Source organism: Chlamydotis macqueenii, chromosome 1, assembly GCF_036417535.1.
Source record: "Chlamydotis macqueenii isolate bChlMac1 chromosome 1, bChlMac1.mat, whole genome shotgun sequence".
In the NCBI taxonomy this organism is placed as follows: Eukaryota; Metazoa; Chordata; class Aves; order Otidiformes; family Otididae; genus Chlamydotis; species Chlamydotis macqueenii.
Genome location: NC_141556.1, coordinates 115,352,870 through 115,379,340, shown reverse-complemented (window position 1 = coordinate 115,379,340; position 26,471 = coordinate 115,352,870). Strand labels below are relative to the sequence as shown.

At 45.3% G+C, this 26,471-nt stretch overlaps 1 protein-coding gene across 4 annotated transcripts in view; it reads left to right on the top strand.

Moving 5' to 3' along the window:
* Positions 1 to 508: 508 nt before the first annotated feature.
* The window catches only part of TIAM1 (TIAM Rac1 associated GEF 1), a 152,972-nt gene continuing 127,009 nt past the window's right edge, over positions 509 to 26,471 (top strand). For 2 of the 4 annotated variants that reach the window (XM_086764485.1, XM_086764476.1), the window contains exons 1-2: positions 509 to 841; positions 20,754 to 20,813. The gene's annotated coding sequence lies outside the window, so the exon portion shown is untranslated. Of the gene's footprint in view, positions 842 to 2,980; positions 3,026 to 20,753; positions 20,814 to 26,471 lie in introns of those variants that run through there. The other 2 variants (XM_086764469.1, XM_086764460.1) reach the window with 1 other exon arrangement.

The following is a 26,471-nucleotide window of genomic DNA, read 5'->3' as shown; positions in this document are numbered from 1 at the left end:
GATTGGGACTGGACCCTGAGGCTTAGCAGTTTGGGGGGCTGATGTAGCCTGGCAGCCTGCTTAGGCCACTACAGTTCTGTGGGGCTTCAGCCCCACATTTCCGGCATTTCCTGCCGAACCCTACAATGGCTGCATAAAGGAGTGGATCCATTCCTTCGTTTCACCTGGCTTTTTGGCTTTAGGGAGGAAAAAAATTAAAAGTTCTTTGTTTTAAAGTGTGCTGTGCGGTGCATAGCCTCCAAGTAGGACTGTCTGACTTCTGGGAAATGCATCTAAGTGTAAAACCTTGAATGCAGTTCAGGTGTTTGCATATTAGAGATGAACAGCTCTTACTTAAAAAGTGTGCTCTGTATCTTAAACAAAATACCTCCTTGCAGTTTCCATGGTAAGCTCTCCTTCATAATTGAATAACAGTCATAAATGGTTACATAAAACACAAGCAAAATGCTGCACCGTAGCTGAAGGCTGCACTTGTCAGCTCTGTGTTTGCTCTTCTTGCAGGGGAGCGTGCTGGTACCTGACGGCGAGACTCGACCCAGGGTGCAGCCATTTGGTGCATGAGCCCTGCACTCCTGATAGCCAAAGCTCAGCTCCCTGGAGAGGCTTCTTGTGTTTGTCCCAGAGCTACCCCACGACTCATCTACAGACCCTTCTGCTAAGGAGAAGCCCACTGGAGGAACCGTGAAGGCCAAAATGTGTTAACGGGACTACACAGAGAAAAACTCAGACTCTCTACTTTCAAGGTATCTCTCTGCAGATAGTACTGCCAAACTCTCTTTCTGGAGCTGCTATATTCACCTAGATGCTATTAGACCTTTGAAAAATAAGAGATCTTGCCAAGGTGAGTACAAATGATGCGTCAGACCATGTTTTTAAAACTTTTTTTTTTTCTTTTCTTTCTTCGGTGACTGAGGTGTTTTCAAGAAAAAAAAATAAAGCTTTGCTACTTCTGGGACAAAACTTCTGTGCTGTTCTACCTCTTAGGTTTTTACAGTTAAAGAGTGTGGGTGTCTGTCATGTCATGGTGTCTGTCCCCCCTTCCATTTCTGTGCCTCTTTAATTATAAGGATTTGAGTCTCACTTGCTTAAAACTTGTCACATGGACACAGCAGCTGTTAAAAAACAAACAAACAAAACAACAACAAAAAACCCACTCAGAAAACCCTAGGTGTCAAGTAGATATCAAGGTTTTGATGCCTGAAGCTTGGCAATGCTGTGTTGCCACCGGTGGAGCTCCTTGCAAGAAGGGGGTTTCTCCTCCTAGACAAGAGGATGCTCATCTCTTGCACCCAATGTGTACATAGCTGAGCTCTGCCAAGGGCTGTTCTGCCTGCACCCTGCTCTCCTGCCTGGTGTGGGTTCCTGTCAGTGGCAATCCCAGAAACGTGCCAATGGATTTCCTAGCCGGAGGCAGAGATCCTGGAAGCACGGCTGTAGGCTGGGGCAGAACCACCAGGCTCAGCTGGGTGCATAGCAGGCAACCAACAATGTGTGCGCGGCCCCTGGGTCTGTTGCCCTGACCTTGCCTGTCACCGTGTGGCGTGCTGGTCCCCCAAACTCTGCCCGTGGGTCGCATGGTAGTGGGGGTGGATGCTGCGTTTTGGGTTTATCACTGCTAGCGGCACTACATGTGTAGCTGCGTGATGCCGAAGCGTGCCCTGTGTCCATGCGCCTTTCACGTTGGACTGGGAGCATGTCCAGGGGCATTATGTCACCTTGGAAAGACTGCATGTGACAGGTTGCTTGTGGATGTTGTTTTGCTGCTTCTCCCTCCCTGTAGCACCACTGATTTGCAGGCAGTGGCTGCTCCTCCAGCCCTCTGCTCTCAGTGCTTCTCAATTGACGCAGATATGGTGTGTGAAATTACCCGGCGCTCGGCAGCCCACATGGCACTGGCAGCGGTGGTGCCAGCTAGCAGTGGAGTGGCAGACTGAACTCTGGATTATCCCCTCTCCTCCAGAGGGAGGGGTGAGAGTTTTTGTTCTTTTGTTTGAATTCATATCACAAAATGTGGTGGAAATAAGCCTACTGCCTGCATGCAGAGGGAAGAGGAAGTGGTGCATGGGAGGTGACAAAGCCATCATCTTGCTTTACTCCATCTGGGGAGCAAGATGTGGTGGAGATTCCTACTTCCCACTTCAGCAGTGCATGCAAATTGCCCCTGTGCTGATGGGTCAGACCTAAGCATCTCAGCAGGAAGCCTGTGAGACCAGCGTCTCCATGCAGTGGGTCCCTGTGTCTTGGGCTGGTGGTGAGCTTGCCCTCTGATGGAGGATTTGGGATTTTCCCGTGGCTGTGACTGGCCTCCATGCCCGTTCAGGTGCATGTGCTTGGACCCACTCCTGCACTCTGGTGAGGTGAAGGTGGCTCTTGATGGTCTCCACTTCTTAAGGTGGCTGGTCCCTACGTGTGGCACCAGGGGCTAGGCTGGGAGTGGGATGCGAAGCAAGAGGTTTGCAGCCTTGGAGTTGCAGTGTAACCCTCATCTCTCCTTTTTGGGGGAGGAAGAAGAGGAGGGAGGTGGGAAAGGAGGATAGATGGTGGTACCTCCATCCATCTTATGACAGTTGTGGTCCCTCCACAGTGCTGCATGCCCCTGCTGCATTGGCCCTGCCAGCCTCCCCCCACAGCGGAGAGGGGCGCTGTGGCTGTCTGGGGGCTCTGGAGGACGTCCCTGTGTCAGCTTCCACCCATGGCATTTTCTGTGCAGCCTGAAAGTGTGGAGGCCTTGTTTGTTTCTGATGAAGGCTGAAGCCCTGCTGAAAAGGAAGCATCCTCCGAGGATGCTCCTGGCCCTGGATGTGTCTGGGAGGGGCTGCTTTCTCCTCCCACTCTCCCCTCCTCCTTTTCTGTTTTTTCCCTCGGGTTTTTGCTAACTGCAAAGCAGCTAATGTAAAATGAAGGCATGGAAATTTCATATTGTAGCAATTAATCAGCCCTCTCTAATACTTTCCAGTTGTAAATTGCCAGCGCTAACAGATGCGTGCCGTTGCAGCCGAGCAGCTGATCCTGCCAGGAGCCGATGGTGGGTTACGTTTGGTTGGTTACGGCGTCCTGGGAAGCCGTAGCGCACCCCTGCCTAAGTATAGCGCTCTGATTAGTTTAACAGAAAGTTTCCAGTTATTAGTTAAACGTGCTGTTACTAATTATTTTTTTTCCCCTCCTGTACTTAAGCAAAACTAAAATAGAAGAGGTGTTACACTGTCACGGGACAGCCAGTGCAAGTTTCTAGGCTTTGGCTCGGTCCCTGCAGTGCGTGAGAGCTGGTCAGTAAGTTCTTGCTCGATTTCGGTAGGCATAGGATTATTTTTGCTGTGGGCCATACACACACAGATCTCCTTGTTGAAGATTTAGAAAAAAAAAAAAATCCCAAGGAATTTTCCCTTTAACAATGTCTTGTTGCACAGAAGCAGGATTTCTTGCCCTCTGGCATCCCCAAGTCAGAGACCTCCAAGTGGCAGAGGTCAGGATTTGGGGAGGGGGTGGAAGTATTGGTTCAGGCTGCGCCCTGCTGATGTGACTTGTCGAGCGCAATCTGTACAAAGCGGTGCTGTTCTCATCTGCCTTATGTCTGCTGGATGTAGCTGGCTGGCGCGTTTTGATTAAAACGTTGCAAGGAGGGGAAAGTAAGGAAGAAACTAAGCGTGTTTCCTCTCTTAGATTTTTAGGAGACACTTAAGGGAGTACACTTGGATGAACAAGGGCAAAGGCGAATTGCAGAAAGCACTTACTAAACTTGTCTGGGGATTTCAGCCCTGTAGTTTGTAGCGTGAAAGCTGGGCTTTTCTCTTAGAAACGGCAATAAAAGCCGACAAGCCTAAAGACCCAGATTAATTTAGAAACTCTGCAGTTGGGGGAGGAAGGGTGGGAAACAGAAGTGCAGCAACTCAGGCTGACCTTTTCATCAACTCCACCGCTCCTCCAAAAACACATGCGGCATCTGAGCTGTGGTCAAACTGCGGGGTACTGCTGGCAGCACGGGGCAGCCTGTACCTCAGACGCTGGGGTACCTCCTTGCTCCCCAGATGGCACTGGGCCTCCATGTGCGGAGCTCCGTGGCCAACATGAGCTGAGGCTATCCGTCAGTCTGGCTGATCGATGTGGTGTGGTGCTACCAAAGTATCAGCACCAGAATCCATCCTGAAAGCGCTGAGCAAGGTGCAGAGGCTATTTTGCAATACGTAGCAGCTCCTTTGTGCAAGTTCTAGAAGTTGGCTCGCAGTTGTAGGCGCTGTCTGACGCAGATCAGTGGCTGTTAGAAAGGATTTAATTATCCTGATGACCCAAAGTAACAAAAGAAACAGGCCTATTCATGTTGAGCTATGACGGTGCGCGTGGTAACTTTACTTCCCTCTCTTCTTCTCTGCCCGCCTCTCCAACATAAAGCTACAAAGTGAAAGATGATACCAGTATTCCTCTTTCCCAGGCTGCTATATACAATTGTTTCTATGATCTCTGTTTATATACATCTAAGGCAGATTAAAGCACCTTTTAAAATCAGAGTACTTGTCAGGAGACTGGGTGAGCCTGTGTATGTATCTCACTGAAAATATTTCAGACCTCCCGGTACCTTCCATCCTCCTTCCCTAATCTTATGTTTGTGCAGCTGTGCATTTTGTGTCCCCCCCACAAGCCCCCTTCTGCTCTAGGAAAATTTTAACCATTTATGCAGTCTAGTAAAGCTACAGGCAGATTCCCTCCCAATATTTATTAACCCATATTCCTTTCAGCAGGAAGCAGAGAAGAGAACCCAGCTTATCTGTCTGCAGGGTCCTTTGGAGGGAGATGCAAGTAAGTGCTCACACCCATAGCAAAGGTGAGGCCGTTCCACAAGAAAGCTGCCAGCCTGCCTGCAAGGCCAACAACTGAAGGAGCGGCAGAGGTCTGGGGAGGAGTAGTGGGGCTGCCCGGAAGGAAGCAGTGCTGCAGGAAATAAAAGCTGGGTCTCCTCATTCCCTGTCTGATCTTTGTCAGTTGGATGGGTCTCCTGACTGCGATAGGTTTCACTTGGGTTAGAGACTGTCTTTCCCTTTAGTCTTCTCTGTACTGATTCTCTGAAGTGGGTCATCAGATGACCAAACTCTCTCCTGAAGTTGTTTGTAAGAATCCATACGTTGTGATATATGTATATGTAAATTTGTCGAAGTCTCTTTCCTGCTCTTCAGTTGAGGATGGTTCAAGTAAAAAAGCTTGCTTTAGGAGCATGTCAGAGAAATCCCATTTTGAAAAACTGTTTGGTTTCTTAGGAGCGCGTGCACATGTGTTTTTCTCTTTATGATCTTAGGTTTCAATGGCATTTAAGCTTCATTTTTCAAAACGGAGTTATTTATAAGCATTAGCCTCTTAAATATTACCTAAAGTGAAAAAGACTGTTTCTTAATTTGCTGCATATGTGTACCCATGTGCACGGTATGGTCCTTACAGGGCCTGAGCAGCATCTCTGGATTGCTGCAGAAACTCGAGAGCAGCTTGCTCTTGCTTGCGCTTTGCCTCCAAGTGGTGCGGGCGACTCGGCTGGAGCTCACAAAGCAGAATGCACTGTGGATATGGAGAATTGCCAGGGTTTTGTGACTGGCTAGGGAAATCCCACATATAAAGCAGTCCCATTTGAAGAGGTTTTTGGGAGGCAGCTGGAAGAGCACAAAACCTTGTGTTTGGTATTACAGTTGATAAGGATTTGAAGGCAGCTGCAGTTTGAGCTCTGAATAGTTCAGCTAGATCCTATCTTCTTGCACAAATGCTCCATCGAGTAAGAGTTAATTTGTTTCCTGAGCGGAGGAGCAAAAGGAGGGCTGCTGCTTCAGCTCTGAGCAGCATTGGAACTCTACATATTCAGTAGAAATGGGGAGACCTTGCTGCCTGGTTTGGTGTGCTGGCCTGTCCCTTGGAGCCCTACATCTATACCTTCTGCCAGGGCTGTGCCACCCTATGGTAGGGACGACCCTTGCAGGGGGTCCCTATGTCACACACATGTACGTGAGGAAGCTGCAGCCCAAAGGTAAATGAGTTAAATGGACTTTCATCTGAAAACTGCTCCTTTTGAAAGGCAGGGGGCTGGTGGTGCCCTGTTTTGGCACAGAACAAAAAATTGTCTTGTGCATTGCCTGGTTCATCGTTATTCCAGTGAAGAGAGTTGCAACCGCTGCTGACCAGAGGCCTGTGAAATGTCCCCAGGACTGCATCGGAGGTGTCTGCCCTGCTAGATGTCCATCCATCCCCTGTGGCAGAGGTTTCAGCTTCAATCTCGGTGGTCATTCTGCTCTTAGCATCGCTCCTACAGATTACTGCGGTAATCTTTAAATCTGGTGGTTTTATGAATTACACTTAGTTTGTGATCTCTGCAGTGTTTAAATCTCTCATTGATTTGATCCTTTTTATTCCAGAAGTCAGAATGGAGGAAAAGAGCACACTAATTCAGTGATAATGCCAGGCTATGTTGGGAATACTCTCTGTTACAAGTGAGGTACCCTTAAGTTTGAGTAAGTCTTGGTAGGCACTTTTCATTTGACTGAGAGGCCTAAGTGAGATTATTATATAAGCCTCTCCTCAACAGTTTAAAGCCTAATTAAATATTCTCTGTTCTCAGTTGTAAGGAAGATATTATTTTAGTTACAGAAGCTTTCTTCTGACACGCAAAGCACTCAGCTACCCTGAAGAGTATGGTGGTTTCCTGAACTTGATTTGCACGCTTTCTTGTAATCTCAGCTGAGTTCAGTGCAAAGCTGACCAGGAGATATGGCAGTAAGGTATAAATTATACAACCTTTTCCAGTTTGCATCATCCAAAGCTGATGTTTTTGAACATTAGCATGCAAGTCTCCATTCTTTATTGTTTGTGGAGAAAATGGAAAATAGTTTATAACCCCCCTCCCTCCTCCCTTTGTCCTTTCCTTACCATCTTTGCCCTGTTAACTTTCAAAAGAAGTTTCTTAAGCTGAAAGCTTAGAATTTGGATGGAAAAGCTGTCATGGTCTTTTATAAAATATGTAAGGCTATCCAGATGTGTAACAGGTTGATGTGAACCGAGGCTCCAGTAATTTTGAAAATGAGAAGATATCCATGCATTCAGCTCCTAAAAAACTGATCTATCAGTTATTTGTGGGGTTTTGGGCATCTGGAATGATTTCCTAATTTTGCAGGAGACTTAGTGTGCAATTGAGGGCTAACTGCTTCATTTCTGTCTGCCTCTTTTACTCCCTTGTGTAAGAGACAAATAATACTGATGCAAGAGAGTTGTAGGAATAAATGCTTATGATTCAGTAGTGGTATGCCCTGCATATGGTACTGTTTAGATATAGTTAATCCTGCCTTTTGGGCAGCAGGATGCCTTGTACAACCTTTTGAAATTTCCTTCAAGCCTGTGATCTAGGCTCTGTTGGCTCAGAACAACCAAGCGTGTTTCATGTAGGAGTTCAGCTGAGTCTTGATGGAAAACCTAACCATGTTTCTGTATAGCATGGCATTTCATTTAATTTCTCACGTTACCCTGGTTAGTCATCTCTCATTTTAATTTTTCCTCCTCTCCTGACTTGCAAACCAAATTCTGCTTGGTGGACGGTGTGTATTTTTACAAGAATTTGCCCTAGCAACCAGATAGATTTCCAGAAATAGCTTAACCCACCATTGCAAAGCATCTCTGAACCTCAGGATGTTGTACGCAGTCTCTCCGAGTGGTTAAAGACTGTTTTCTTTCTAATGGTCAGACAAAAATAAACTGTGCTGTGAGTGGACTTGACTTTGTGCACGGAGTAATGCTATTTGAGACATGAGAGAAATTCCTGCAATGTTTACATGCTGAGGAAAAGTGCCTTTGAAGCTAAAGTATTTCTTCTGTTTATCCATGTGTATGATTTTGTTTACAGCTTGTTATCTGAACAGTCATCTGCTCAGTGAGCACCTGATCTTGAAAGATGTGTAGTGCCTGGGTTGACTGTGCCATGTTTGAAGTTATCTACTTAAGTGGCTGCTCTTGGACCTTTTGCCCTAGTACCTGGAGCAGCCTGGCAGCTGGCTTCCTAGCTGAGGGGTGGGGTGGCCAAATAACGAGGTCTTTCCTTTCTGGGAACATGGGTATAGAAGTCTCTGCCATTATTTGTATTTTGTGCTAGCCAACACAGGAAATATTTAAGATACTTTTGGGGTCTGGCCATTTTATCTTCCCTGTATCTCCAGTTTAAGAAAATACCATATTTGGGATATCATTGCATTTCCATAGCACTGCCGGAGCATGAGGATTTATAGGGATGTGTTCAGCTCTGATCATCTTCTGCCATGGCAATTGTTTTTGCAGTGTGATTATCTTTTCATTGCTTTTGGAGAGCATTCTGCAGTCTGGTGTGTTGTTATATTCCCCTTTCCTGATTATCAGCTACGGTTGTACAAATCCTTTCCTCTAGCCATCTCCTTTTTTGCTATATTTAAAACTATTCCTAGCTGTTTTTCCTCTTAATGCAAACTCAAAATGAGGAATTTTAAATAACTTGACATCACTCCTGTGTTTTATACATAACTTTTAATTGCAGTTGCATTGAAAATGTAAATGCCTTCCCATAAAACTGGAAGAAATGAGAAATGTTCTCACTATGCTTGGGTCTAAAACTGGATTTGAATCAGAGAGAGAGAGTAAAGAAGCTGCTCTGGACTTGAATGGTGAGCATTGCCTTGGCAGTGGTCGGGAGGGCTGGGCTGGGAAGTGGGACTCTGAGTTCAGGTGCCTGCTCTTCTTACCAAGACATGTCTGACTGTCCCAGGTGAATGGCCACGGGATGAATGGATCTTCTGGGGCTTCTCTTCTCCTTTGAAAACAAACTTTCATCCCTCAACTGAAAGACTTCTCATATTAAAAAATCTTTTTGTAGCTTTTGTTTTCTGGTGTTGTTTCTGACAGTCGCCACCTTCTGATGCTGGCTGGTTTGCCTGGAGGGGTGGAGGGGCACAGCAACTTGAACCTGCAGGTGTGGCTCAGTCTGTGAGCAAAAAAGCCGAACTGTTGAGAGTTTGATGGTAGAACCCATTGCAACTTGCATTTCAGAAGGGGGTGGGGGGAAGCAATTATGGAATATACTGCGCTGAAGTGCCAAATGTGAGGCTCTTTGTGCAGTCACAGAGCATATTTACTCTACAAACTTCGCCCTGCACTGTCTCAGGGGAACAGCCATATTTTGGAGGGATGGTTTCTCTTGCCTGGGCTTGCTTAAGTGCTAAGGGAAATAGCTCACAAAGTAACTTGTCTATTTAGACAGCTTAGCTCTCATCTTGAATGAGAAAAACAGGTGTGTGCAATGAAAAAAAATAAAATAAAAGCAAGATGTGCTAGACACCAGCTTCTATTTAGTCTCATATGAAACAGTATTATACTAAATCCTTTTTTGATCATGCCCGTGTGCTTTTTTTTTTTTGTAGTAGACTTAGCTGAAGAGTCAGCTGGTTCTCTGGACACTTTGAGAGGCCTCTTTGTCTTTATCTGATATGAATTGTGAACGTGAATTTTGTGGTGCAAAAGGATGTTAGTGAGAAATGACATCCCAGGCTTGGACCAAAGCTGAGCGACATCCATGGAAAGTTCTTAAAGTTGTGTTGGTAGGCTCTCTGTTGTGTCCAAAATGGCTTAATTTGTTTTGTGTTTACCACTGTAAGTAACCTTTAGATGATACAAAGAATTATGAGTTTATGCTTATTTTTTTTTTCTTCAGTGTAATGGGTCTGGGTCAGAAGAGCATCTGCCATTAGGAACTGAGGAAGGGAGGAAAATGTGTAGTACCTGAAGGTTTTGCTGCTGATCTGATGAAGCTGTACCATGCAAGCTTTTCTTACTCCTCTCTGCAAATAAAAAAATCTCCCTTTAATACCGTATGCTTAACTGTATTGATCTATATTCCTTTATAGTACAGCTATGACCTGTTTAAAAAAAAAAAAAAAAAGAATAAAACAAAAAAAAAAACAAACCAAAAACCCAGAAGTGAGTTAAAACGGTGGCAGGTAATTCAGTTTGAATGTGTGATGACATGCAAGATATAGGCTGTTGGGGCCAGAAGTTATGCAGATTGTTAGTATAGAAGATGGATGACTAATCAGATTAAAGTGAAATTGATTTGCTTATATGCATGTGGGAGAGAAGAGACAATCAGATGTAATATTTACACTGAATTACACAGAGAAGGATTTTTCATTATTTGCGTTCTCTGGAGTATTCTATATTCTCTAGCATATTCTTGCCATATGCGTTTAGTTTCCAGAAGTTTATATACATTATCCGCTTTTCGTTCCAAACAATATAACATTTATTACTAGTTTTGTGAGTTGTTGTTTCAAGGGGGAAAAATCTGTACAAAGCTGCCTGTAACTTTGAGTTCTGCTCTGGCACAATACCTTACGCAGTATATAACATCTGCGTCAAAGAGGATGATAAAAAAAATTGCATATCAACCAAGTCACTGTGTAGTTGTCTTTTCACAGTCATGAAAATCTTTGAGGAGTGTTCCTGATGCTTCACTGTTGGTTGGTACAGTGGCTTTTAACCCTTAACCCCTCCCCACACCATAGTGAACGAATAAGGCTCGTGTTTTCAAAGTGCACTTCCCTGCTCCACAAGTTATTACAGTGATAGACAGCCCCGGTGCTGCTCTGGGGACCTGTCCCTCCTGCAAAACCCTTGTGCTTTGCTACTTGACAGCTAGCACCAGAGATGGGATTCAGCCTTGGGAAAAATCTATGAAGCCAGGGTCGGGTTGTCTCTGAGGAGGTCCTCCAGAGCTGCACCATCTCCTCCCTTAGCACTGCGCAGATAGGTCCTGGGCAAGGAAGGGTGGAGAGGGCAGCAGTGCCCAAGTCACTTATCTGCAGAAATAGGGGCAAGGAAAAGGGGGGTGCGCAAGTATATGTGAGGCAGCCCAAGATGTGCTGGATAAAGCTGGGGTATGAGGAGACGGAGGTGGGCATCTTCTGCACTGGAGAGTTTGTAGGGTCCCTTCCCAGCCGCCTTCCCCAAGATGGGGAGAGAGTATCAAAAAAGAAATGACGAGGAAATGTTCTGGTGTATCACAGAAAGAAGCTGCTTCTTGAGAAATTACTCTGCTTATGGGTTGCGTGGTTGCAGCCTTGTGAACGATGGATAGAAAGACTGTTTTGAACGTAATTATAAAAAAATAGAGGAACCACTGCAGTTCTGTAACATTGTTTTTCATGCTCACCTTTTGCTGCTTGAACTACTTATGCTTGATTGTTGCAATTAATTGCAATTGTGAGACCTAATTTTAGTGCATAAATTTTATAACGGAAGCCTGCCAAGTGTTTGTGTAATGGAGGATAACAACTGCAGAGATTTTGGTATGGAGTATGTTTGTCTTCCTTCCTCCACCAAATGTTGGTGACCATTTCATGGGCTGATAGATTTCTATATACCCAGTTTTCTCAAGGAAGAAATTCAGCCGGACTCCCCTTTGAAAACAGAAGAGCAATTTAGAGAACTGTGATGAGTTTCAAGAACAAGCTGAACTTAATGCTGATGATAAAGTGATCATTGCCTTAGTTTTAAGACAAATAGCAAAACCACTTGAGTTCCCTTTTAAACTTTGCATGATGGAACAGAGGGTAAATAATGTTGTTCCAACCTTAAGAAACAAATCCAATATGTTGAGCTGATGAAGTTAAAGACCAGCATATGGGCGTTTAGATCTGGGCCCTTAGAAAATGTCATGGCAGTTTTCCTAGCAGCCTCATCCAATTTCCATGAAGCTCAATGTCAGGACTTGCAGGGAGAGGAGATTTAGTTGCCACAGGATAAAAATTGAAGATTTATTTCAGAGTGAAATGTTAACTCAGGAATAAATTTTCTTTCCACATCCACATTTTCATATGTCCTAGATTCAAGATACAGTAAATCCGGGGCTCTTTTGTAGGGCTTTCCTCTTCTTCCCGGGGTGTTTGTCCAAAGAGGAGGAAAAAGTCTGAAGGCATAAAGAGGATGTGAAAAGCGCAGATGGGTTTGTGCTGTTTAAGGGATAATTTTTATATGAATTGAAAATTGATTAAAGAAAAATCCCCCAAAACCAACCAAACCAGCTCATCTAATGGATTAGTTTTGGTACTCAAATTATTAGGTGAGATAAGGTACCAAAACTAATGGGAATGCATGTCATCTTTCTCCCATAGCTTTTTGGTGTCTCCTCTCACTTGTTTTTTTTACTGTCATTCCAGTTGTGATTTGTCTTACGTGCTTGTTTAAAAACAAGCTACATTTTCAAGCTCCAATTATACAAACATTTGTCTTGGTCATCCTTCCAGAGTTATTTACAGATGTATGTTTTGTCAAAGTTGGGGCCAAGAATGATGACAGGTGGAGGATCTACCTTCCTGAAACATCAGCTCACTGTTTTGTTTTGGTTTTGGGCATTTTTAGTTCAGCTCTGTGCCATATGGGTTTTACTTAAGGAGATAGCTTGTCCTTGCAAAAATATCTTTAAAATGGATAGAACAGTTTAAATATGTTCAAGAGAATTAACCGAAATGCCTTTCAATTGAAAGGGAATGAGAGGGTTTTTTTTTCAAAATAAAGCCCCAGCCTTGTGAAACATTTTGCATCAATTACAAAAGGAGCTTCAGTACATTTTTCTAAAATGAGGAATGAGCCAACTGCATCTGCTAGGTGTGGGAGTGACATTTCAAAATCCCACTGACAGCCGCATTATCAAACTAAACATCATCTCTCTCTTACTGGTGCTAACTGAAGACCTCCCCGCTTTCTCCGGGCAAAATTGTTCCTTCGGAAAACGCTGGTGGAAAGCTTGGGTATCTTTGAGCCTGAAACAGGACAGAGCCTGCAATTCTCTACCATGGTAAAATTTGCTTTCTACAGGAAAGTGAACTTCAGAGCTCCTTGTCCTTATGTACATCTCAGCCAGTGCCAAGAGGGGTTCCTGAATTCAGTTTCCCAGGTCTATTTGGTAGCGACACCTTTGTCTTTCCAGTGCCGAAGAGACAGCCGTGGTGTTTGGTACTGCTGTGGTGCTGGTGGACCCAGTAGCCACAGTTGGTCCTTCTGCTCCTGGGGCTGTGTGCACGGATGGGGCTGAGGGGCGCAGCCTCCAGTCCATGTGCCCATCTCCAGTTTGTGCACTGCTAGTCATGGTCAGCTCCAGTCTCTTCAGGTGACTGTCAAAGTGACTGTCAAAGTGACTGTCAAAAATGCCTCATTTAAATAGGATATTTACATAAGTCAACTCTTCTTGCCCTGTCCAAGAGGACTGAAGGAAGGGGAAATTATGAAATATTTTCTGAGCAGTGAGGACTTTTGTTGTTTTTTATTTAAAAGTTTGTGGTTTTTTTTTTTCAGGTGATACAGTAATCATCTGTTATACTGTAGTGATGTTCTTCAGTCTTAAGCATAGTTGCAATTATTTACTTATTTACGTTACAGTTTTCACTGGTGGATTACGAGGTGCATTGCAAAAGACGACCTTTGATGTCATATCAGCTTTAATGGGAATAATTTATTATTTTGCTGTGAATTGTCACAGCAAAGCACTGTGGTGCTACAGCAGAGCTGGAAGAAGACCTCTGCTGCACGCTGTCAAGTGAGCAGTGCTGTTTCCAGTTCTAGTCTTCATTACTTTGCATGAAAAAAGATGACAGAACTGTAGAACTGTGTAGGTTAGAAGAGCTCTCTGGTCCTTTCTCCCTCTCAGAAAGTATTTATAAGCATTTTTTTGTGTGTGTGTGTGTGTATAAACAATGATCTGGTCCAGGAACATCATGCATATTGCAGCCTTCTTTGATGCTGCTGTACAAGTTCTGAGAGGATTTATTTGCCACATTGGTCTGGAAGGGATGTGCTCAGTCCTGGGCAAACTCAGATCTCACAGCCCTATCATAAAGACAGCAATAACATGGACTGGAAGAAGGTGCACCATCTGCACCTGGTGATGATCATCTGCACCTGCAGCTCTTTGTTTGGGAATCCTCAAGAATGTCCTTTGAGGGGGGATCCACTGTGAAGGTACTTGGGAAGGCAAGTTCATGTTGCTGTGAGCACAGATGAGCTTGTTCAGCCAGGAGGCATTTCTGCAAGGGCTGCTCTTGCTCTGGAGAATCGCTTGCAGAACAGAAACTGAAGGTGAAGACCCTGATCCAGTCTGGTCCTCTGCTTGACAGCAATCATGGCATGTCATGTACTTTCTCCTCGAGGCCTGTGATGCTTCATTTGAAGTTGCAGTATATCTCTTAAGATGTTCAGCTTCTTTCACCATAGCCTTGTTTGATAACAGCCTGCTGTGCCTCTGAGTGAGCCCCTCTGGCACCATGTTACTTCTGTGCTGGAAACACGTGCTCAGTTTGACGTGCACAGTGTGCCTGTGGTAACACCGGCGCTGGCTGGAGGAGCTGCCATTTCGATGTGGTGACGAGGCAGGAATCCGGTGTGAAAGGGTTTATAGCTGCAGCCCCTGTTTTGTTGCCCAACGTCTGCGCTGCACTACTGCCCGGAGGCCCCCTCAGAGTCAAGGCCATCCAGGAGAGCGGCTGCTGGAGGAATAATGTCAGGAAGGGTGATGGCTGGTGGGAGCCGTGAGGAAGGCAGGCGGCCTTCCTGGGACAAGCTGGGCCACAGGTGAAGCAGATGCCGAAGAGCTGGGACCTTGAGGAGGTGTAGAGGAGGGCACAAGGAAAGCGGACATACTGGTGGCACCTGGCCAGCAGCCAGGCATGGAGAGAAGGATTATATCTACAGTCACTGGTGTCTGGCTTCAGGGATAAGCTGTGTTTTAAATAAAACCACTCAGCATACATGCATGGCTATTTTTTTTTTCCCCTTCTGAGGTTTTTATATGTTCCTAAACTTTATGGTGTTTGAATACCACAATGCAGTTAATAGTGTCTGGTGACCAGGGCGAGCAGGGGTGGGGAGAGGGCATGGGGATCAGTGCTGCTCGGAGGAGAAGACAAAGGCTGGGTTTGTGGGCTGGTGGGAATGTGCTAGATAAGAGAGGAAGAGGATGGGAAACGGATGTCGGAAGTGGTGGGTCAGGGGTGAGGAGCTGTGAAAGGCACACCTCAGTGTCCAGCTGTGGGGGTAGAGCAAACCAGAATAGTTAAAGCAGTTCACGATGCCTCAAGGGTGGAGAGAAGTTGCAGGTCAGCAGAACAAGCTGGGATTACTCCTAGGCACCTTGTAGCTTTTTTAAAAAAAGATTTTGGTAGGGCAATGTTGCTAGTGAAAGTCAAGCTTGGTTAGTGGAAATGACTCGTTGTGGGGTGGGATGCTATTTTCGCAGGATGAAATTGGATGTTCCCCACGGGTACTGAAGCTAAACTAGCAATCTGCCCGAGAGGCTGGTTGGGAAAAACACAGAAGAAACCATTCTGAGCAGTGCTGGTGTTGAGGGAGCATGGCTGGGGCTGATGGCTGATTGCAGTCTGCTCCCTGTTCCTCTTGGCTCACTTTAAAAAAAAAAAAAAAAAAAATTCTTGAGCATCTGGGTCGTTTTATTTGTTTGTTTGTTTATTTATTTTAAATGCTTCAGGACTGAGTTGCTGCTAAAAAGGACAATATTATCCCACCTCTTCCTTTCCTGGACCCCATGTTCCTAGTGCCTTGCTTGTGTCAGTACCAGAGCTCCCAGGCTACGTGGCTGAAAAATGACCTGGTTTCATCAGATGTTTTTTTGGGCAGCTTGATTTGACTGACATGTAGGTGCAGCCATGCTCGAGTGGCATGAAGGAGCCAGTGGGAATGTGCAGCCCTGGGTTGTGCTGTCCCTTTCGTGGTCTTGGTTTGAACTAATAGTGAAAGAGTAGTCTGAGTGACATCTCCTGCCCTTCAGTTGTAATATTACTGTCAATAGTTTGTTGGTGGGATGATCAGCTCAGACAAAACTACCTTGCAGACCCCATTTGTCTTAATTCTTCCTTTTGTCTCAGTGTACGTTCCACTTGGTGCTCCTCGAGTGGAGCTGCCGCAAGATGCGTCAAAAGCATCTCTAAGTGCCTGTTACATTAATATTTGTAAATAAAGGGCAGGTTTCTCGAGAGCGCTGCCTGCTCCGTGGGCTGTCCCTGGGCTGCAGCGTCAGACCTGCTGAGAGCTGCGTATTTAGAAAGCCGGGCTGATGTTCTCACGGAGATAGAGCTGTCTCTCTGGCAAATGCTTCATAGCCAGGGTTTAGACTTGCTAATAGTGACTAAACTATGAGTTGTCACTCATATGATATGAGGGGAAAAATGGGATGAGGTAAGAGACAGGTCTTGGGCAAGAGCACAGAAGGAGCACCACAGTGAGAGAGAGGATGTCCCTGGCAGGTGAATGGCAAAACAGCATTAAAACAGGGTTTCAGTATTAGATGTAGGAGATGATGATTCGATAAATGTATACATATACCATGGAGGATAGGCCTGTAGGTACAGTGCACTTTAGAATAAACGAAGCAGAAGTGTTTAGCTCTAAATCTTTTTTATGCAAGAGGTGAGCGTGTTGCTGAGACATGGAGACAGCTCAATGGTGGCTCAGTTTGCTGACAAAAGCAGTGAGTTGGCGTGAATAGTGTTGGGCACGGGAAGGGCCACAGGCAGCAGGCAGTGCCCGTAAGGTAAGAATGTACATGTGGGTTGGGGGGATCAGAACCAGAAGAGAGGAGGACAGGATGATTTCCCCCTGTCAGTAGCATTGTATGCTGGTGTGGTTTTACCCCAGCGCCCCAGCCCCAAGTTTTAGGGAGAGTCACTGAAACATAGAAGGTTTTATTTTCCATCCATGCACGTGTCTGTGTTTCTTGTTTTCCCCTCATTTTATACTTTTGCCATTTCTGCTGTTGGGAGCCCCTTCTGACTGCTTGGCTCTAGACAGGCTCTTTGCCCTTTAGCTTATTAGACTTGTACTGCCATTACTTCAGAAGCGACCCTGATCCTTACGAATGTGACATGGGTTCCCTCTGCCATGTGCTCCTTGGGAGGCAATTGAACAGACCCCTTGATTGCACAAGTTGTCTTTTTGATAGTATCACTTAGAGACGGGATGCTAGGGAGATAGCATTAACTGGCTCTTTCCACTGCACTTCAGAAGAATATGAAAAGCTGAGTTAGGAGACTCGACAGGGTAGCACAGGCTACGTGACGGTTGCTTTTTATTTCCAGATTTGCAGCAAGATAGGAGAAGCATTTGGACATGACCTGTGTATAGCCTGAGATAATTTCTGCATTGGCAAACAGGGAAAGAGATAAAGCAATGGAGAGCTAAGAGCTAAATCTCTTCTGTACAAATGCTAGGAGCATATGTAATAGGATTGCTGAATTGGAGTTACATGTTTTCAAGGATAAGTACTGTATGATGATACTGTACTGTCGCAGCCATTTTAAATAAAAAAAAAAAAAAGGACTGGGGATTTACAGTAGTTGTTGGGGATGCTTGAGTTTCATTCCAGGCTTCTAGAATAGTGAAAGAGAAGAAAAGGCCTTTGCAGATAAGACAAAATGCATCCCCAAGAAGGCTGGAGCTCTGACTGAGGGGAGTGCCAGGGGAAGAAAACAGGAGCACTCTGATCTAAATGTAGTAAGGTGTCAAAGATTTTTCTTACAGAAAATACACAGGTAAGGAAACTGTAGGTCTTCTACCTGAACTTCGGTTAATTTATATGGAAAACCACTTGTGTTTAATTTTTTTAAAAAACATTTAAATTTGTTTTTCTGTGGACCTTTCATAAGACACACGCTAACAACTGTGCATATCCTGACTTCTATGCTAAATGCATGTTATTGAAGCTACAGTTTTAAGCAAGCTAAACTTAGAAAGATGTCAGAACTGAGGTTGTCTGCGTAATCTTAACTTGTCCTCGTTACACATGAGCGTTTGGATGTGATGTTTAATTACAGGACACCTCCTGCCTTGCCCACAGCACGTTTGCTTCCTGACGGGGCTGCCAGTGGCAAGCGCAAAGTGAGGGCTGCCTTCGACCCTGGTTTTGTTGCAAGAGGGACTCGAGGATGTTGTTGTTACTCTCTGGATTGGGAAACCTGGGGTCTGCTTCTCCTGGGAACTTGCTGGCCTGGATGGATAAAAGTCTGGTCCAGGCTTGGTCTGCCTCATGGTCTGTGTGTCTCACTAGCTAGGCGATGGAGGGAGATGCCTCATGTTAGAGGGAGCTGCTTTTGGGACAGGAGGTGGATTTTGTGGGGTGGGAAAAAGGAGTTTGGCGCAAGCGCTCCCTGCGGGCTGCTGGTGTTTGGCATGAGCGTGCCCAAGGAGCCTGGTCCACACTGAGCACGTGGCGATTGAAGCTCTCTGAAGCTGCTGGCAACCTGAGCACTGGACTGAGGCCAGCACAGCCTCTCCCTGGGGCTTTCCGCACCCCTTTGGAGGCGGTGGGAAATGAGGGAAGCACCCGGCCTGGCCCTGGGTATCGATGCAGATTTTAATCATAGAGGAGCGACAGTTCTGCCCATGATTAAGATTTGCGCCAGTGTGTTTTAAGACTTCCAAACTGATATCCTTTGTGCACATGTAGTAAAGCAGATAAAATTTCCCAGAAAGGCTGTTGGGTCCTGTCTGAACTCCTTATAGATAGTCCCTTTTCTGCCAAGTTCTCCTTGCTCCATGAAGTATGGAGGGGACTCTATTTTTAGCTGAGTTTTTGCCTGTTTACAGGGAAAGCATTTTCTTGAAAACCTGGCTGTGGTGAGAGAAAGTGACAACCAGCACAAAGTAAATGAGACTTTTTGGTAAATGGCCAAATGACTTTGTCCTGGCCCATGTACTGGCAGGAGCCTCTCTTAGCCAACGTGAAGGTGGGTCAGGACCTGGGTTGAATATTTGAAGCTGCTGCTTAATGCCTGGTGAAGAAAGGGTCCTGCTCCAGCCTCTCTCCCGCCTCACCACCTTTCGCCCTGGGTGGCATGGGGACAAGCAGGCTGCAATGAGAAGCCTGTCAGCTTTATTTCTAGTTCAGCTAAGGGGATTGCTACGGTTTTTTGCTTTTTGTTGTTATGGTTGCTAGTCCTGCAGGCAGACTGATCGTTCTCCTGTGTTATTGGCTTTTATTTTTGTTTACTTTTTTGGGTCAAAATCCCTTTTTTTTGTGTGTTTTTTTTTTTGTTGTGATTTTTCCCTCCCAGTCCCTGCCAGTGCTGGTGTGAATAATTCTGAAGATGCCTTATTTTACCTGCAGCATACTGAAGCCTTACTTTACCTGCTGTATAGCGAAGGGAGATGCTTTTATTTCTGTGAGTGAGTCGCTGGGAGAAGGGAGGTGTAGCTGTGCATCTGAGACGTGGATCTGGGCCCCAAATCTACCGCTGGGGTGACCTGGCATCCCTCCAGAGTGGTTGGCGGAGTTTGGTGGCTCCTTGCAGAGCAACCGCAGCTCAAGGAAGTTTTTGTCTGAGAGCTGCTGCATGGGGCAATGCTGCAGGATTCGGGCCGTTTGCTCTCAGTAGCTCCTTCCTTTCTTTTTCAGCTGTGTCGCTCTTTGACCATAGCTGATATATTGTCAAGTAGCAAAAGACCGTTCACGTTGAATTATGGATGCATAAAACAGCGGCAGGCTTTTAATTGGGCCGCCATTCAGAAAGCAGGTGCTTCCTCTCCGGGTTTAAGTTACCAGATTCATCAGGGCATTTCAACTTCTTGCATTTTAAATTCCCTGATCCTAAAGAACAAAGTCATTTTCTCAGCTTTGGAGGCTGACATCTGCTTACAGGGATTAAGTGTGTTCCTGTAGCAGCGGGTGCAGATTTTCTTTGTGGAAGGGGATATATTGAAGAGAGTATTAAACCCTGATGCATGTTCCTGGACTGGGATGGAAATTGCTTTGCAAGTTTGGAGGGAGGCACGTTGGAGCTTGCTTATTTTTTTGGCAGACGTCTAATGACGTTACATCATCTACAGCACTTAGAGCCTTGTGCAGGTTTTGAAAGGGCTCAGTGCGTTGCGGTGGGTCGAATGGCAACGGGAAGCTCTCCTCTTCCTGTTTTCTTGTTGTGGGAAAACAAACATTTTAAAGGATGAGCTGTCAGCGAGCTCTCCCTCCCACAAACCCATCTTTTAAGGTGTTGTGGAAGAGGGGTGGTCAGGAGGAAGGGACATAAAAAATCTCAGTTGGACGGTGCTCAGGGAGCTGTAAAATCAACTCATGTTTCCAATCTCTGAACAGCATGTGGTGGTGATATTTGCTGGGGATAAGTAACCTTTTCCTACTTTAGTTGGACAGGCCTTCTAGTGATTTATTTTTCAAATGCATTCTTTCTTCCTACCTTAAACCTATGTCAGTACTCCCCGTTTATTGTTTTGTGAGAGCCAGACTAAACCAAATTTGGCCTTCAAGCGTAATTTTGCTGACAGCATGCAATTAGGAGCCAAGCTTTTTATAAAACTCCAGATCAATAGAAATGGTACAATTAGCTAAACCCGAGTCCAGTGGAAAGAGTTGCTTTTAAACAACTGAATGTTCCCTGCAGACTGGCAGCCCGAGGTACTGCAGCCGAGTGCCTGGAGCTGACCGACTGCAAACCAAAGGGAAATGGACTTAATTGGGTTTTGTGGCTCTGGCAAGATATAAACAGCAACAAATTGTGAGAAGCAATTTGGATTTGAATTCTTTCCCCCTCTGCATTAATAGGTGGAGGTGATGTTAGTAATAAAAGTCTGGCCAGCTCTTTGGCTGCCAGAGTTTGGCAGAGGTCTGTTGCAGGTAATGGTCATGCAGATTAACACCAGCTGTGTGCATCTGGTTTGATGTTTGAAGCTGACCTGTTAATCTTTCTCTTCCATTCCAGAAGCTACACAGGACAACAGATGTTTCCCTGCCTTTCTGCTTGCTTCCATAACGCCCTCATGTGAGTAATGACCAGAGTGGTTTTAGTAAAGACTTGTACTGTTGTATTTGTTTGCAACTCCTGCCCACCCTCCTTCTGCTCCACTTACTTGTCCCTTCCTTTCTGTGTCCTAGGGCAATGCTCCATAGCCTGCAGAGGAGAATGAGTGGTGTCTTAGAAATAAAAATGTTAAGGCTTCTTTGAAATATGCAATGTAATACATAGTGAAATGTTTATATGAAAAATCATGTCAGCAGCTGCATGTTTTATCAAAGAAAGTATATTCAGAAATGTTTATAGAAACATGACAGCACTAAATCTGGATAGTTGGTCACTAATCTTTGGAAAGATACAAAACTGATTAAATAAAATTCCCCTGAGGCACGCTGTAACTTGCAATATATGTATGACCCAGGCTTTTAAAGGCTCCTCTCCTGCCCTTATTCTTCTCCACACTTCCTCTATGTGGTCACTCCAAATTGCTGCCAGCTGGCCTGTTTGTCATGTGTGTGTGTTTGTGCTGCTTCTAATTTTTGACCTTTCAAAGAGACAGACAAAATCTGTGGCTTATGCAAATCTTTGAATTTGCAGCCAGCCTAATAGTGGGAAAGAAAAATACAGGGAGTTCAAACCGCAGAAGGAAACAGATTCTGTTGTTTAGTGCCTCGCTATTGACCATAGACCCTAGCCTGCCTATAAATGAGTCGAGGTCTTGCCCGTTGTGTTTGAGGTTTTCTTACTTCCGTGTTGCCTTCTACCCTTACTTCGGACGTCAGGTTAGGTTCCTTCTGGTGTGTTTTCAGATTGACAAATGTAATCCGTTTTGTTTGCTGCAGGGTAGTTTTTTTTTCCAATGGAGTAGCTTTGTAGTATGGTACCTTCATAGAGACAAAAACAGAACAAAAAAAATTATTTTAAAAAAATGTCAGCATTGTAGACAAAGAAGAATGAAACTAGAAAACTGATATCTCATCAAACTGAATGTGCCAGTATGTGAATACGTGGCAGAATAGTCAGTTAACAGAAAATGATAGTGAAATTGGGTGATATTTCCAGTTTCTCTAGAGTGGAAGCACGTGCAGTTTACACTGGCTAATGAAATGTCATTTTTTATTAATTCTGCCAGTGCAGTAGTCCCGAGGTTCCAATCCACTGCAAGGCTGACTTTTATGTTATAAAGAGATGCACAGACAGTTATTGAGGATGTAGACTGACAGTGCATCTTAAAAAAAAAAAAAGTGAAAGGTCTCTTCATTCTCTCTTCCCTTCTCTCCCATTCCATTGTATCAAATATTCAAATATTGGCTAACGTCAAATGAGCTGCTGCTCTGAAGGCTGTTGCTCTTTTCAAGGCAAACCCAAAAGTTAATTCTTTTTTTTTTTTTTTTAATGTATGGGAAAGAAAATATAATGTGTGACATTTTCATGCTTGTATACGGCTTGGGTTTTGTAAGAGCAAGTCTTTGGCACTTCCAGCTTGGGGCATCCTGCCCTGTCAGAAAACTGCATCAATAGAGTGGTTGTGAATCAGACCAAGGTACTGATCCATTACATAAACCACGTATTGTTCGCCTGGCTAGTCGTAAGCTGGTCCCATTTCCCTTCTGTGCTTTGCTGCTGAGTGGTGGAGGCATGGCTCTGAGCTTGAGCTGTCCTTTTAATCAGAGCCATGTGTTCCTCCTCCCCTTCTTGCAGCGGCAGTGGTGCTTTCCTCATTGCACAATAAGCGAGTTCAGGGAGCCAAAATGACCAGAAAATAAAAAATGTGGGGTTTTGGCCAGCTACGTTTTGTGAGCCAGGGTGCTGGAAGAGGGCTGGTGACTGGCTGGAGGTGGAAATGTGTAGGCAGGACTTGGCAGCCCTGATGTGGAGTAGTTCAAGTGGGGCAAAGAGGGGCAGGGATGGGGGGGCAAGTGGCTGCCTGGAGGTGCTGTTGGCCAACAGTGCACATCCCTCCCCTCTTTCAATGTCTGTTCGAGTAAAGATGTGTTGCCATTCACTTCTAGGTAGCAAAACCTGTAAACATGATGATTAGCTTTAAGCAGGTAGAATCACCAGATCATAGGATGGTTAGGGTTGGAAGGGTCCTTTAAAGGTCACCTAGTCCAACCCCTGTGCAAAGAGCAGGGACATCTCCAACCAGATCACGTTGCTCAGAATCTCATCCAACCTGGCCTTGAATGTTTCCAGGGATGGGGCATCCACCATCTCTCTGGGCAACCTGTGACAGTGTTAGCGGGGCTCTGGTTAAAATCAAGGGTGTTTTTGATGCATCAGTCAGTCCCGTGGCTAAGTCTTTTGCTGAGGAATCACGGGCAGTTTCTGAGGCTGCCGGAAAGGCTTTGCTGCATCTCGCTTAAGGAGAGCAAAAAGGAGAAGTGAAGGTCACGGGCAGCCCATGGAGCACAACTTCAACAGTGTTTCCTCTTGCGCAGAGCCACTTTTTCCTTAGTTCATTGGCGCTACCCTTCGAAGCTTTGACATGGAGGGGAGAACTTCTCTTGCAGCCTGGTGCTTCCTACCACTGTCTGCAGTCTCTCCTGCAGTGCATTGGGACAATTTATCCCAGCCAGCCACTTCCCAGTGCTTTTGGACTCTGCTGAAGGCTGACTGAAGAGAGGGAAGCAGTTTAATGATACATTTTGCAAAGCTTGGACCTCTCCACAAGGTACTGTGGACCAGTCCTTCCTAAGTCTCCTGATATTACCTGGAGGTCTCAGGCACTGAGAGGGCTCCTGCTTGAAAGGGGGTGCTGCTTGTTCTGCAGCACTCACATCCTCTGCTCACAGCACCCTGCTTCTGACACAAATGTCTCTCTGAGTGCTTTAGTGCATCCTGCTTCCGAACTGTGCATCTGTAAGCTGCCTGCAATGAGGAATTTCTCAAGTGGTGTTGTTACTACATAAATATGCAACCACTCGGAGGTCTGCCCTCCCCATTTTCCCTATTCTAGGGCATGGACAGCTGTGGCTCCCCGCTTTTTGGTCTCAGCCCTTCTGCATCATCCGGCTGTGTCATTTTTGAGGAGGTTTGAGGAGAAAGAAGGTGTCTTAGAACAGGCATATTTAGCGCTCTCTTGGCCTCAGCAAACCATGTCATTAGGATCCTTCACTTCAAAGCCCAGTGATAGATGGACATCCTTGATTAATCCATCCTTACCAGCTATGGGGTTGTGCTTTTTTGCTGTGGATTTTAGAGCTTCTTCACTTGTGTCCTGCAAGTTGATGACCCAGGAGATACCTGCTTTAAGGACCAGCCAGAGATCCACGCTGAGAGTGGGGTGGAGAGTGAAGAAGAGGAGGCATCTCACTGGAGAGGCTCTGGATCACTGGTGCTGCAGGATCACCTAATGGGAAGAGTGCAGGAGACCTGAGGCCTTCTGTGCTTTTTATTCGGCTTTTGCAGGAGTCTCTCCAGGACCTTCAATCATGGCTGATGTAGGAGGCTCCCTTTTCCTGCAGCCAATGGCTGTGCTGTGAGGCCCATCCTGTGACACTGAAATGGGTGAGAATATGGATAATCACACCCTCTGTGCTGGCCTGACTTCAGCTGGCCTGACCTTGACCAGCCTCTGGATAGCTCAGCTGGCTTTCACAGAACCCCGAAACGTGGAACGTGGTCATTTCAGTTTGAAGAGTTCCCTTATCTGCTGAGTGCGGCTACAGTGGGGGAAGTGGGCCAAGTTATAAAAGTAATTTCAAGTTACTGAGTGCAGCATTCTTGACATACTTAAGTATACAATTTCTGATTACTGCTTTTGTGCAATTAATGCAACTGATGAAACTGAACTATTTTATTGCTTTGCAATGTGTTTGAATGTTCTCCCTGCTGTTGCCCTATTTATTGCCACTTTTTAATACATATCCACCACTATTCATACCATGCAGCTATCCCACTGTGTATTAATCAGAGGGTTGTTTGGTTTTGTTGTTCTTGTTGTTGTTGGTTTTTTTTTGTTTGTTTGTTTGTTTTTTTCAGGGCAAGGGGTAAAATAGGGGAGAAATAACTGTGGTCACACAGACTTATGCAGAGAAGGATCTGCCCAGATATGCTGATATCTTCCAGATCTTCTTATAGTTGGAACAGTGACAGCAGGCAGCATTGCAGTCCGCCTCCCAAATGTATTTAATCACAAATCAGGCTTTAACATTCAAGTAACAGACAAATACTGAAAAGCCTCATAAGAAATAAAAGGAACAGGCAGGACTTTAAGAGGGGGAAAAAAGTACAAATGAGGAAAACTAATCAGCAGTCCCGGAACAATTATTATTTTCAGAGTACAAGGCTTTTGCCAGTAGAGTAGACCAGGTCTCTGCCCTTGAGCTTGCTTAAGCAGTTAATCTGTATATGGCCTCTTAGTCTGAGGGGTCACTCAGAGAAATTATGCATCTCTGAGCATTCAAAACCACATTTCTGCAAGTATAAAGTCAAAGTCAAGTGATAGTGGTGTTAGAAGCTACAGACTCAGATCAGACTGTGATGCAGGCCTTCAAAAGGTGAGTGTGTAAAGCCGTGAATGTATACTGATATATGTATCGTCTGTCACTGTTGTCACTGGTTTACAAATAATCAGGAGTGAGCTCACAGGAGCAGGGCTATTGTTTGAGTGCCACAAACCATATATTCTTTGCTTGCTTTGTCCATAATGAGCTGTGGCCTTCTTCCAAATAGTAGTTTGGAACAAGATTTGGAGACTTTTTTTTTTTTTTTTAAATTTACTGGTATCAAAAGAAAGCCAAAGACTTCAGACTGCAATTCAGAGAAGACACTTCACTTGCTTCATGCTTTCCTACTGCTCTTGTTCTGTACATCCTTTCCTTGCCTGCAAACCGTGAAAAAGAGCCATCTTTTAAACAGCGTTTCCTGGTCATGCTTCTCAGTTTCTTGTTTTCTTAATAAAGGGAGTCTGAGCAATTTCCTGTAATTTTGATGCTTTTCAAAATGAAATGCACCAGTGGCGTTTCTCAATACTATCCTGTCTTAGCATGCCTCTGCCACACTTTGCTCTTGGCCTCCAAGCTACATACAGAAATCCCCCAAATTTGTTCGGTTGTGAATGAGGATGTAGAGGTGTGCTCTGCAGGCTGCTATGGACTCACAGGAGTTTACCATCCTGCTACCACCAGGTAGTACTGTAAACCTCTGTTGGAAGTCAGTGGCTTTCAGGTTTGCTGGTGAAACCACTTTTGTGAGTGCCTCTGCCATTTCGGCACTCGCTGTCGTCCAGTTTAGCAGTGACCTGTTTGCTTAAGTGTGTCCCCATCTCCTTTGGACTGAAACGGGTTGGGGGTGCTGTGGCTGACCCTAGAGCTAGGTTGGTAGGCATGTTTGGAAGAAGGGAGGATCCAGCTGTCACGGTCATAGGCATGGTTTGACTGCATCAAACCGTTCCACAAGCTGTGAGGAAGCTTCAAGGCAACGTAGCTGGGTGGACCCAACACTGGTGAAAGGCTCATCTCTTGTTGTGGAGTTTTGCCCTCTCTGCCAGGCAGGGTCCTGGGCATTTGATTGATGATTGTTTAGGACAATGCAGTCAATGAGTTGCTCAGGTGGGAAGGCACATGTGGGGGTCTCCGCTTCAACCCCCTGCCCAAAGCAGCGCCGGCTCTGGGACCAGACGCAGCTGCTCAGGGCTCTTTTCCAGGCAGGTCTTGAAAACCTCCAAGGACAGAGCCTGCA